The sequence below is a fragment of the Rissa tridactyla genome, chromosome 2, assembly GCF_028500815.1.
Source record: "Rissa tridactyla isolate bRisTri1 chromosome 2, bRisTri1.patW.cur.20221130, whole genome shotgun sequence".
Lineage (NCBI taxonomy): Eukaryota > Metazoa > Chordata > Aves > Charadriiformes > Laridae > Rissa > Rissa tridactyla.
This window is the reverse complement of record NC_071467.1, coordinates 117,403,196-117,417,173: the sequence shown is the minus strand read 5'-3', so window position 1 is coordinate 117,417,173 and position 13,978 is coordinate 117,403,196.

Sequence of the window (13,978 nt, the reverse complement as noted above, 5' to 3'; positions counted from 1 at the left end):
AGATGCTCCATGGTGGTGCATTCAGTATTTTTGAATATCTGCACTGTCTCTTGGATTTGTCACATCATTGGGTCAGGCAACAGCTGGTAGCTTGACTCTGTCACCATGCTGTAAAAGTGTCCGGTCCTTTAGCCATCAGAAATTGCTGAAGATACTAGTTTTCTCTGCGGTCAAATAATAAAGCAGAATGTAACTTGTGTACAGCACCTGTAAGATGACTGAAAAGTGAGGTGGAAGAGCAGGAAGAAGATGAGTATAAAGAGGATTAAAGTTGTCTTTATGTCAGCCGTGCTATATCATATTAGTAAAAATAAAATTATCAGAATAATGCAATCTCACAAATGTATTTACATCAGCATTTTGTCCTCTGAAAATATATTAGCCGCAGCTTTTGCACTGTCCTAGCAAAATTTGCAGTGGCGGAAAATTGCCTACCATTAGTACACAATAAGGTTTCCATTTCTTCCCCTTAAATTTCAGATCCCCAAATACTACATAATAGTCTCCAATATGCCGGTAACTCTGGGATTTTTCTAATGTTAGCAATTTTGAATGTACTCACAATGTTTTTGCCTTAGTGATACCAAAGCAATCAGCACTGTACTGCAGAGCAGGAAAAAAAGAAGGAAAAGACCAATACCATGTATTAGTCAGCTTCAAAACATCACAAAATTCAGATTGCCACATGCTGAATACAAATGGGGTAGAAATGTTCAGAAACTGCAATCAAATAGCTTTGAATGTCAAATGAAATTACTTGGGGAATCTTCTAAGCCCCCTTCTTAAAGCACACTGGAACATAAATCCCCTACTTTCATTTGATTAGTCCAAAAGGCTATAGGATATATTATTACATCTAGAAAACATGACCGGAGTCTTAGTCATTAGCATCACTGAACACATAAATTCCCTTAGGTCCTTATTTTTTTCTTGCTCTGTATCTTCTGAATGGAACATAATCAGTGAACTTTTAAAATAAAAATATACCTTAAACTTGCTGACAGTTATAAATAATTTATTTTTTAAAGAAAATTCCTTGGGAGGTTTGCATCTCCTCAATTATAGTGTGTGTGACAGCAAAATAAAAAAAAAAGATATTATTAGTGAGTATTAAGAACTATGGATAAAGTTATTTTGTTCCTCAGAGGTGATAAGAACCTTTGGTTGACAAACTCCCTTGCAGTAGTAACGATCAACTTTGGCAACAGAGCTTTGATGTAACTAAATCATAGAAGTGTGCACTCAGTCTGCCCTTAATGAATTGTTGCAGCACTATGCACGTTTTGGTTTTTTTAACCTGGGAAAACGATAACAGAAGGTGAAGACAATTGTGCAAAGACATTGATATGAATAGTAATAACAAGACCTCCAATCCCAGAAAACACCTCAGTTTAAGAAAGGATTTATGCCTGTGCCTTAGTTCTATTAAATTTAATAAGACTTAAGCATGAGCTTAAAATTAAGCATGCAGTTAAGCGTCCTCCTGCCTCAGGAACCCTTGGGTCTGTGCAAGAAATCCCTGCTTCCCTCTCATGGCCTCTTTTTGAAAGAGGTTGGACAGAGCATTGAAATGGCTGTATTGGTCCGTGTGGTGCAGTATCTTACACCGGACTGACATACAGGGTATGTCAAGTACAGAAGTATAGAGCAAGTGTTTAGACTTCCACGCTGGTAAATTCTTCTAGCCTCCAGTGGTTTGAGAATCCTCAGCCTGGTATGCTGTCATCTTCTACAGGTTTGGTAATATTTTCTACAGCCGAGCTATGCATTCTTTGTTTTGAAGGTACGTTCTGAAAACTTTGATGCCTACTAGTTCTTGTACTAGGAAAGAAAATAAGCAATTGTTTCCTGTTCTCTCTATGCCCTTCATGATTCTTCCAACCCCTCTTATTCTCCCTCTCTGTTCTCTCTTTTTTCAGATTGAGGAATCACAATGCATTAGTTGTTCCTTGTTTGGAAGCTGTGCGAAACCTTTGATCATCTTTATCATGTTTCTTTGTGTCTCTTCTAGCTCAACTTACATTCTTTCCGAGATGAGGGGAGCTGCATTGAACACAGTAATCAAGATGTGGGCATAATGATGGTTTTCGGTTTTGTTCTCTATTTCTTTCCTAATAATTCCTAACATCCTCGTTGCTTTTTTGACAACTACCGAGCACCAAGCTGGCATGTTCACAGTGCTAGCTATTATAACTTCAACATCTCTGTCCGGAGTGGTAATAGCCAGTTCAGAGCCCATCACTACATCTTTAAAGTTAGCAATCTTTCTTTTTCTTTTTTAGCTCATGTACCTTACTTTTCATTGTTGCTTTCACACCTGCGACAGGATGTGGTTATTGACCCCTTTACTGCAGACTGTAATTTGAGAGCTGTTTTCTGTGTTTGGCATCAGCCCAGAGTTTGAACAGAGTCAAACACATCTTGGCTTTCAGGACTTCAGTGGAGCCATGGCCCTTTACCTTGACAGAGGAGCTGATTGGTATTTGGAGTTCACCTTCTTGGCTAAACCAATAGGTTCCATGACATACACCATAACAGATAATGGAATGGAAAAACTTGTCTGCGTGATGGAAAAAGGAATAGATATTTTGGTTTATCTCAAATTCCCTGATGATTCTCACCAGGTAAGAGGTGTTGCCCCTTTTGGTTACAAAACCCACAGTGACTATAATAATAATAAGCTATAGCTTTTATGAAGTATTTAAATAAATGTCAGTGACAGGCTCTTTCCACAGATTTTTTTTTTTTTTTTGTGGAAAAATAGTCTATGTCTTTAGGAATGAGACATTATGTATTCTCAGGAAAGCATAATATTATTACCCCTAGCTGCAATACAAATGAAATAATTTATACAACACTCTTTTTATGTTTGCAAATAACAGTATTAGAATGAAAAGGAAAAATAATAGCACTCAAAGATGGGCCTAGATCTATCTAAAGATGCTACTGACTCTTTTATTACAGTTTGTTTGGACTCAGGAGTCAGGTTCTGTGTACAGAAAAAGAGAAAGATGAAATCAGCACTTTTCCCTCCAACCAAGATTTATGTGTATGTTGCAATTAGGGCAACAGATTATGCCTCCAATTTTAGAAAATTTTCCATTTAAAGTTGCAAGTACATATACGCCTCTACAATATCTGACATCTGCTTGAACATGTAGATATTTGTTTTGACACTGTGACAGTTGCAGAAAATGTATTTTTTTTAAATTTTGAAACATGTCAGTGAGATAATTAGACCTTAATTCCCATTTGCCAGTGACACAGATTTTGAAGTCAAGTATTTTCTGTTTGATTTGCGGCCATTTTCTCTGTCCACGCCGGTTGTTTCTGAAACCTGTGGTATTTGTGTAAGATGCAAACTTAAGTCAATAACCTGTTCAGCCCCTCTGCCCCTGCTCTCTCCTCTTCAGTATCTTGAAGTCAGTCAAAGCCAGGACTTCATGGTGTCCTGCCATTTGTTTATTGATTAGTGAAAGATAATTGTCTTGAGAAGTCTTACAGTCTAAAAGACAAGATGACCTTTGTCTTGGTGGCCGAGTCTTTATAACCATGCCATAAAGCCCTCAAGTGCCTACTCCTTTCCAAGCATGCTAGATGTGTTTCCACGCTATACAGCTTATCTCACGTAACATCCACCCACAGGTCAAATGATTTTCTAGTGCTTACATCAATTCTTGCCCTGAAGGGCATTCACAATGCCATGCAAAGCCACAAAATAGGAGAGGATTTTCCACAGCTAAGGGACTCCATCGCCTGCCCCCAACTATGTTGTGACTGTAAGATGCAGCCTTTCCTATATTTGTTGTTCTGTGTATAAGGTTGTCTGGTTTATGTTGTGCACCCTGTGCTGTTATTGAGTTGTAACCTGATGGTATTCACTATAAATTGCTATGAATCATTTCATTTTTGTTACTCTGTCCTCAAGCTCCTGGCATTGTTTACTTACGATTTTGCATACCATTTTCAGGAATTCGATCATAAATGTGCTGATTCCTCATGCTTGCGATGAAAAGATGATGTTTTGTTCTTTCTCCATAACCTTTAGCATTTTGCACTGCTCCTGCAGCCATGAACATCTCATGCGTAGTTCCCTCTTTCTTACAGATATATCTTCTTTCTGAAAAGCCATTCTCTGTCTTATTAGAATCTGTTTTGAACAGCTAGGAAGACTTGAAAAGCATCACAACAAAAGGTAAAGGCAAACAGAGAAATGTCAGAGATAAGTACAGCTCTGGAAAATTTCTAGAAACACAGTTGGGAGTTAAGATTATTTGTGAGGTCAGGGGGAAAATACCTTTTCTCACCCATGAGTTTGACATTGGGTGTTTTAACATTACAGGATCATTAGAGGATAATTTTTCATGGCACTTTAGTCTTGGATTCTGTTTTATTCACCTTGCAGCATTCTGCAGTATCTTAGTGCTCCAGAGCTCTGGACAAGTCTTAAAGGAGGGTCAGCAGGGTATAGATTTTTGTATCTGGCCAGAGGAGTATTTCAGGCATTTTGGAAAGTTTGAGTCTGTCTCTGGATGGAAACAGCTAATCTCTCCAACCTGCATTAACACTGCTTTCCTTTGTTCTGTGTGGTTTGCAAGCTCTTTGAGGCCAGTCTGTATGTGTTTTTGTGTAGCACGTGGCACTGGCACAGCGGGCTATAGTATCACTTGGTTCCTACTTCAGCAATACATAATTAAGGTCATTATTTCTTTAGAATAATGATAAATACACAGTCTGCCTAAAATGTACTATCAAATGGGTGCCTTAAAATGGACATGTGAATCTCCTTACTAACTTCTTCCAGGTGCATGTTCTATTGTGGTTATAAGAACAATACAGCTTCTCGTTTATGTTAATTTGTGCCTGGTCTGGGACAAAGCTGCCCACAGCTGGGGATTTTTTTTCAAACCATTGTGTTTGCTGACTCCTAAAGAGGAAAGCAGGAGGTATGTTTAAGAAGCTGTTTCATACATCGCTGCAGTCTACAGCATCTGCTCTTCCTCCGTCTGCAGCCTCCACTCCTGCTGTGTTGCTCCTCCCTAGGCTCTGATGGGACAGCGTTTTCATGGGACCAGTCCTGTAAACATCCATGCACATAGGAGCTAAGGTGCACAGTCTTAGTAATTCCATAGAGAATATGGAAGAATTAATGTGCTTGCTTAAATATGCTTACTGAAGATTTGACCAACGTAAACTTTTCTGTCTCTATTCTGCACTGGTGAGCCCACACCTTGAGTGGTGTCCACTCCTGGGCTCCCCAGTGCAAGAGAGACATGGACACACTAGAATGAATCCTGTGAAAGACCCCAGAGACGATTAAGGAATTGGGGCGTCTCTCATAGGCTGGGAGAGCTGGGGTTGTCCGTTCTTGAAAGACAGGGCTTAGGGGGATCTCTTCAGTGTGTATAAATACCTGATGGGAGTAAGGAAGGGGGAGCCAGACTCTCCCAGTGGTGCCCTATGACAGGACAAGAAGCAATGGGCACAGATTGAGTGACAAGAAATTCCATCTAAGCATAACTTTTTCTCTGTGAGCACTGGCACAGGTTGCCCAGAGAGCCTGTGGAGTCTCAGTCCTTGGAGGTATTCAAAACCAGTCTGGACATGGTCCTGGGCATCCTGCTCTAGCTGATGGGATCCAGATCTAGCTGACCTTGCTGGAACAGGCGAATTGGACTAGGCAACCTCCAGAGGTCCCTTCACACCTCAACCATGCTGTGATTCTGTTGTTTGAGTTGACTTTAAGTTGTCCTTAAATGGCTCATTAAATGAAACTGGGCTTTTATAAAGGGAAAGCAGAAGTCTGTGTTGCTTCCAATAGTTATAATATGCTACCGAGTAAGTAGCTCAGTTTCCCGAATGTGCTTTTTTGTCTCTTCTGTAAATTTAATCCTTTTCTCGAGGACTTTCTTTTCCCTCGTTAATTTTTTTTTGACAAGTAAGGGAAGGCTTTCAGTAGAAGCTGCGAATTATTTTTGCTGATCTAAAGGAAGAATTCTGTGCCAAATGCTCATAAATTTTGTCTGATGATAGACAGATACACTTTTAGGGCTATTAAAAACATAATTCAAATAGCAGTATTATTCAGTAGTAGAATGCAACTTACTCTTACTTGTGCTCCTAGCTAACTTATTCCAAGTCCGAAGAAAAGAAAGTGTTAAAGTCCTACCACAGGTACATTTTATTTTTTTTACCTCAAAATCTGCCAGCTCCCTGTTCAGTTATAAGTGTTTACTAAAATGGTCACCTCCAAAAAAACAAGTATTCAGCTTTTCAACATTTTATAGTGCTTCAGGTATATTCACTGATTAAGCCTCTCAACATCCCTATGATGGAGATGAGTCGGTATATATTGCAAATTAATAGATAAGGAAGTTAATAATTCAGTCACACAGCTATTTTATTTAAGCTTTAGTCCTTTGACTTCTAATTACATGCTGTAACAACCACACTATGCTTCCCTGGTAGGGAAAGTCCTTTAATGAAGAGCTTTATTCCAGGAAATATCTTGTTCCCCTCCTGCTGATCAGGAGAGCTCTGTCGGATGGCTTTCAGAATAAGTGTGGCAAAAAAGACAGATTTTACTCCAAGACAAACTTTGGAAGGCACACTTGAGGTTTGATTGGCAGAACGACAGGATTTGGGCAGTCTTGGCATTAAATGAGGGCAGCAGTTGGTTGAAGTGCCCGAAGCACTGTCAGTCATTTACTAAAGATCTGCTCATGAAACAAGAAAATATGCTGGTCGCAGCACCTGGGTAATCTTCCCTCTCGCTCCCCCTCAAATCCAGTATTGGACATATTCAGCAGCCTTGTAGCTCTGTCTTCTGGAGAAGATAACCTGCACCTATGGCTTGCTTTCTACGGGAGGGAGGATTTGAGTTGTGGAAAAGGAAATCCTGACAGTGGGTCTGAGAGGGGCAAGAGTGGTCACCTGTACAAAATTAAGCCAGCTGGTTCAGCTCTTGGGACAATTCAAAACAGCCTTAAATTATACTAATATTTTCCAGGTTGACATTGGCCCCTAGCAGCTGTTCCAGCAGCTGGAGAATTGCAGTTGTGAGCTGCTGCTGACATTTGCCTACATCACCTCCGCAGGGAGGAAGAATGATACGGAGTTGGTGTTTCTGGCTTTGTGGTGCATGAATTCCCCGTGCAAGGGGAATGTCTGGCTTGTCAGCCAGCATGGCTTTATGGCTCCTTTGGGCTACTGTGGAGGTACACATTAGAACCAAGTTCTGTGCTGAAATAAAGCAGAAGATGGCTGCTACTACTTGTAAGGGCACAGCTAATTCTTTCTACCTATTTCCATCCTTGCTTCAATCCAAGGAGGCTGTCAAATTAGTTCTGCATTTTGAGCCTTCTATAGAGATATGTGGCTGAGAAACTTCTCCAGGTTTCCTTCCATGAAGCTTGGACCATCTGTGAAGGGTGTATTAGAGTGCTCAGATACAATTTTGCGTCACTGTTCCTTGTAAAAGGAACCATCAAGACCAGGCTTGATGAGGCTCTGAGCAATCTGATCTATTTAAAGATGTCCCTGCTTTACTGCAGGGGGGTTGGACTAGGTGACCTTTAAAGGTCCCTTCCAACCCAACACATTCTATGATTCTAAAAGGTGTTGGGCAGGTGGGGGGCTATACAGGTATTTATACTGGGGGGTGAAGGTGGAGCAGGACCTGGGGCAGAAAGGCAAAGACCTGTATGGTTTCCTTGATGCCCAAAGCCAAACTTTTTCTCCAGTGCCAGTTACTTCAGATACTAAATCAAAATCTGAATACTTCTGTGCCTGCTTTTCTGCTTTTCTCTCAGAATGCTGACAGGGCACTTACTGATGTCAGTGTCATCGCAGCTCCTATGATGCAAATTGTCACTCTCTGCTACCCAGCAATGTCTCTCAGGGGACCTATTTCACATTAAAAGACCAGCTTCTGCTCTCAGTAACCCCAGTATAAACCTAGAAAAAAATGTATATTGTCAACAGCAATTATACGTGCTATTCAGGGCATAAGTTATGGATGCAGGTCCTGCCCAAAAGTCAATTCAAAGCTCTGATGATTAGAAGGTGTCTCTTACTGCCCATCTTCTTAACTTTTGGCATGGACTCATTCCTTTCCTTTGGATTCATATTCTCATGTTGTGGTGCAAACCCAAACTTGCCTATGAGTGCAAAATATGACCTGGCCATGCTTGTTTCCATGCGTTGTCTTGGTTGGAGCAGACTGTCCATCAATAACTGTGAAATTTTGCATTTCATTTCTTTGCCTGGTTACATTCGCTTGGGTGGTGTGTTGGGCAAATTGACACCGCTTTGGGTGGCTCTGATTTTACCCATAGATTGGGAAGAAAGTTATCTAGCCTCTCTTTCAAAGTTTTCTTTCTTTCCAGTTAATTTAAAAGCAAACAGGCCCTTCTTAAAAAAAAATAACCAAATGAACAACAAACCAAAAATGATCAACAAAGAAACTTAAAGCAAAGCAAGACTCTGCAAAAAAACCTCATGGCAAATGTAATAGGTGCAAAATAAGCCAGAACCCTGTTTCAGGTATGCAGATTCTTTATCCCTCCTTGTTTTTGTGTCAGCCAAGGTTGCTACCAAACCATAAGAATTCACTGAATAAACCACACTGTGAATGCTCCCACTATATCACAATTACAGAAATAGAGGCATTAAGTAAGTTTATGCTGATCCACTGGGAACGTTTTTAGAAAGTTTAATAGCCCTTAAAATTTCTCATTTCTAACCTGCCATGGGCTTGCCTCGTGACTGCTCATTTTGCTGTGTTATAAAAGCAGATAGAAAATCAGATTTCTGGCTTAAGTCCTCACAAAACCATCATTCCTGTTTAAGACAGCAACAGCCACATACCATTTAAGCCTGAATAATCATCTCTTTCGACATCAACTGCAGCAACATAGGAACACATTGCACGGCTTGAAATGCTTCTCGTGTAATTAGAAGAGCTTACAAGATTCTGTGTAAAGATTATATGAAAAGATCACTGGAAAGAAAAAATAACAAGAGTAATTTCCAGTTCTGGGTACATCACAAATGAGAAAGGCATCTTTAAAATATGGATTCTGTTGATAAGATCATTAAATAGCTGCAGCAATTGCACGGGCTTTGAACCTCAATCAGGGGTCCTGCTATGGTTCACAGAAAAAAGGAGTTTTTTAACTGTCTGACACACTTCCACTCTAGTAGCTCCAAGTATCTGGATGCCATCCAAGTGCACCTGAGCAGAGCACCTGTTGTGGCAAAGAGCTTAAGAATGCACATAACTTGAAGCACATTAATTATCCCTCCCTTTTAATGAGCACTACTGAATTGAGGGAAGTGTCCTTGAAACGAAGGTCATTCATATACGCATTGCTGGATCAAAACAAAAGTATCCAATATATTACAAGATTGCATTTGTGAAATAGGGACTTCTTTATAGTTGCTTTGCACACATGGCTGAAAACACGATCTCATATTAGTTGATTCAGTAGTGAGCAGAGAAAGTTGGAAGCTAGCCTATAAAAACACTCCTGTTGGGATATCGAACAGCTATTAAAAATTGAATTGATTAAGGGTTCAGTATAGTTCTAGAGAAAGGTGGTTAAAAACTTCAGTATCTGCCTTCTCAATGGGCTGACAACTCAAAAGAAAGGCCAGCTGCTGGGAAGCTGCATTCTCAGTGTGTGCATTTTTACTTTAAAAAAGAAATAAGTTATCAAGTATATCAGCAAATTAACCTGACAAATGGGGCTTGTTTCTCTGTTATTGTTTTCCCTGCCTTGTTCCGTACCTCTTTTGCTGCTCCAGTCCAATTGGAGCAAAATGCACATCCAAGGAACAGGGAGGCTGGGGAAAGGCGGAGATGACTTTAGGATGAGCAGAGCACTCCTTCAGATGAGCCTGGGTTTGGGGTGTAAATGAACGTGCTGTAAAGGAGGCGTTCATCTTGGCTTTATCTTTTTGGTAGGGTAGGAGAAGGGTTTCAGGTTAATTGCCCTCAGCAAAGCCTCTGTCAGTACTCCAGGAACCCTGCAGTAGGTGGCCATTATTCTTTTTCAAATAGTTTTTTCTGGTTACCAGGATCACACCAGTACGCCTTTGTACTGTTCCTCCTGGAGCGGACAGGCCACCCTTTGAACCATGTCAGAAGCTGACTCGCCATGACTGTAGCTGTCGTAGGAGGTACGGTAGCCTGCTTGGCAGGTGTAGGTTTAAAAACACGTCATTAAGCCTTACTTCTACAAGGAGACATGGTCTGGTACAAACCTCTCCTTACCTAGGGTGCTAGGGCCTAGCTGAAATTCTGGATGATCCCAGGAAACTGCCCTTCTGCATTTAAGTGGGAGATTCAATCTGATGAAAACACAAAGCAAATGCACAATTTGCATCGTTGGTCGAGTATTTTACACCTGCAGGGCTAGAGACTGAAAGAAAGATTTCATGAGGTCCCTTAAAATACCATCCTCTCACTCTTTGTTAAAGCAATTTCACAATTTCTTGTTACATCTCTCTGAGGGTGCAAGTTAAACACATTTCTTTGGCCTTGAGGTTCCTTATATCCTGTTCCTGATAACACTCTGGTTGGACTAGATGACCTTTAAAGGTCCCTTCCAACCCAAACTATTCTACGATTGTCTGCAGTGACTTCTGTATAGGAAAAAAAACAACCTTAACTGGAGAGAATCATAATGAACCAAGAGTAAAAATTCATCCAGGTTTAAACCAAAGAGGAATCAAAACCCAACAAGCTAGATGGAGCAATGCTATAGAGACATTAGAGCCCTTGGAACATGTTTCTGGGCTCTTGCAAGTCCCCACTTTTCTGGAGTGGGCTGTGGGGAGCCAGGGTGTCTTGCTGAAGTCCTGGCTGCAGGCGATTTGTGGGAAGGGAAGGTTTTGGGCAGGATGCTCCTCCCACTTGAGTTCTGTGCTGGTGTTGCTCTGCCAGCTTTAGTGCAGTTTATCCTGTTGAGAAATCTCTGTCTCTCGTCTCATGTTTTCTCTTCTTCAGCTTTCTTTTTTTGTGTGTTTTTACATAAATCAGAGATCTGTGGTTTTTAAGATTTTGTTTAATCTGTGGAGGTTTTTTGTTAATTCCTATCCCATTAGTTATTGCACAGAAAACATGGCCAGCAATTGGGAATCCATTTCACTTATACATATTTCATTACTTATCTGAGAACAAGCGGGTTCATGAGCAACGCAAGTTCCCTGCTTGAGAAGAAAGGTCTAAGTTTTGCTAAGCATCGATGGTAATAGTGGCCAGCCAGGATATAACCAGCTGTCACCGGCACCCCTGTAAGTTAGAGTATTCTTGGTGTCAAAATGTACTGAAAAATTTGAGAAATTCTTTCTTGCTTTTGAAACGTAAAAGCAAATGAAAGCAAGCACTCCCAGGGTGATCCATAATGCCAAATGCCTTTCTGGCCATAAGTGAGATTGAAAAAAAAGCCTTATGCAGTAGTGCTAGGTGAAGAGAACTATGTAGTCATTACAAGCAATAACAATGAGAGACTGAATCCTCCTTCATCAAAAGGTTTTCAAAAACATAAAGCTCTTCTCCCAATATCTACCAAGCCATTCATAAGCAGCTCCTTAGCCATTATCCGCTTAGATTAATACTAATACATGAGAAGATTCAGTACAGGTAGCATCACAGAAGACAATGTGAGATAAATGTTTGTCATATTGATAGAAGCAGGTGATATATTGCTCCTTTGTGGATGGATTAATTTGTTACTGTAAGAAGCTTTTTTTTGTTTGGTTGTTGGTTTTTTGTGTGTTTTGTTTTGTTTTGTTTTTAAAGCCTCTGAAGGCCAAAGTTCATCCATTCCTGCCATGGTGTTTTATTTTCTGGTAATGGACATACTTTTAGCTGGATTGAAGTCTCAATTTCAACTGTTTGATTTATACCAGGTCTTTATCAGGTTACTTCAGGTAGTTGTATCAGTATTTATAATTCAGTTGGTTCAGAGAGAAGGGCTGAAAAATCTATGTGTAAAGGAAAACGAAAATCCTTTTCCAGCTCTTAAACATCCAAAGATTTCAGAAAACCAGCTAAGTCCAACTACCAATATTTGACTTGGGACTGCAAATCGGGGAGGTGGTGTGGGGAGGGAAAAAAGTATTTTTTTAAAGAGAATGCACAGAGAAATGGGACTGGAAGAGACCACCTGGGCTGAGCCAAGTGCAGTTTTGCAAGTGCTTATGTCATATACTCATTTCTGGAAGGGGATCACACCGCACCTTAAAACTAGAAGGAGTTGTTGTTCCTCTTTGGGTTCTCGTTACTACTTCTCTGTAACAAGATGGCTCTTCTGCCTGTCTCCTCTTCTGATATCCATCTTAATAAGTGATCATGACAAATTGATGCTTTTTTGTGCCCACGCTGTCTTTTTAGCATAAGCCATCATTTTCCCTAGTAGGCGTTCGTTCTCTGCTGTGCTTGTGGACAGCATTCATATCCCCTGAAGCCTTTGTTTCACTTCTGTTTACATCCTTTCAGAAGATGAAGCTGTTCGTTTCCTTGATTATCCTAATCACCTGCTCTAGATTGATTTTTTTCTCTGTTTAAATATGACTGCCTAGAAGTGTATTGCAGAAGCCATCTCTATGGCACCTATGAGCTGTACAATGGCACTGATATTTCCGCGTTTCTACCCGAAACATTTTACCTGATAACAACTGAGGACTGTATTTACACGTTCCATCACGGCTCAGTCATCCTGTCCTCCGTGAATACCCCTAGGCCATTTTCCCTTCTGTCGTCACCGACTAATGAGTTCTTGGCTTCGAGAAAAACTTCTTGTTCCTAGTCTCTAAGTGTAAGGTGATGCTACTTTTGTACTATGCAATTAGATTCCATTTCCACTACTCCTGGTCTTGAACGTCTCAGGCTCTTCCCACGCAATATCCTGATACTCATCTTTACCGATGACATCCCTCAGCAAATGTCGTAGCTCAGTTCTACTTTTAACTGAAGTCGTTATATGAAAATATGAGATGTGACTGGTTCCCACTGATTTTTAAGCTACAGCTGCAATCATGCCCAAGAACTTCCTTTTTAAACTCAGACTGCTACATTCCCGGCACTAATCCTGAACTTCTCCCACTTAATAAATACTTTCCCATGTGGCATTTCCTCAAATGCTTTTTTCTTGTCAAGGTTGATGAAGGCCTTGTGTTTCTTTCATCTAGAAAATCACCTATCAAAGAAAAACAGTGAGTTTATTTTGTGTTGTGATTCGAAACATGCCCCTGGTCACTACCTCTTCCACGGGCTCTATTTTCTTTGTTTGATACTGCTTTTGTCACTATATGCAGGCCTAAATATCTCATGGTAAGACAATTCAGTCACTCATTTCAGGAAATCCTTAGTAATTTTTAAAATTCTAATGGTGGTGTCTTTTCACCCGCTTTAAAAAGCCAATTTCTTTCCTCTTATAGTCTGATGAAGGTTTGCCATCAAATCCAGGTTGCAGGAAGACTAGAAGTCATGACCCTTCAGAATAGAAATAATGTTATAGGATGCAAGAGCCAAGTTCTCTCATTCTTCCAAGCTTAAGGCTTACTTAGGCTTCCAGACAAAGTATGCTTTATTGTTTTCTCTCACTACCACGTGAATATTTGCTTGCGTCAAAGTGCCACAGACAACTAGAAGACCATTAGCTGATTATGTAGTTGAAAGACACCAAGTTGTGAAATAGCCAAATTTTTAAATTATTTTTATTTTGTCTCCTGATAAGGTTTAAAGTGGAATGTGGAGGTAAAAGAGTAAGTTTGAAATAGCATCTGCCCAGGCTATGCTTGGCTTTATCTAGGGCTCTACGCACCAGCCTTCCTGAGCTCCTAAATTCATTCTTTATTGCAAAAGAATGAATGTTAACACTACCTTTCATTTCAGTCGTGCCATTTCAGCAAATTTACCTCTCTGAATCACTAACTGAACTCAACAAAAGCTTTTTATCTGCTGATAACT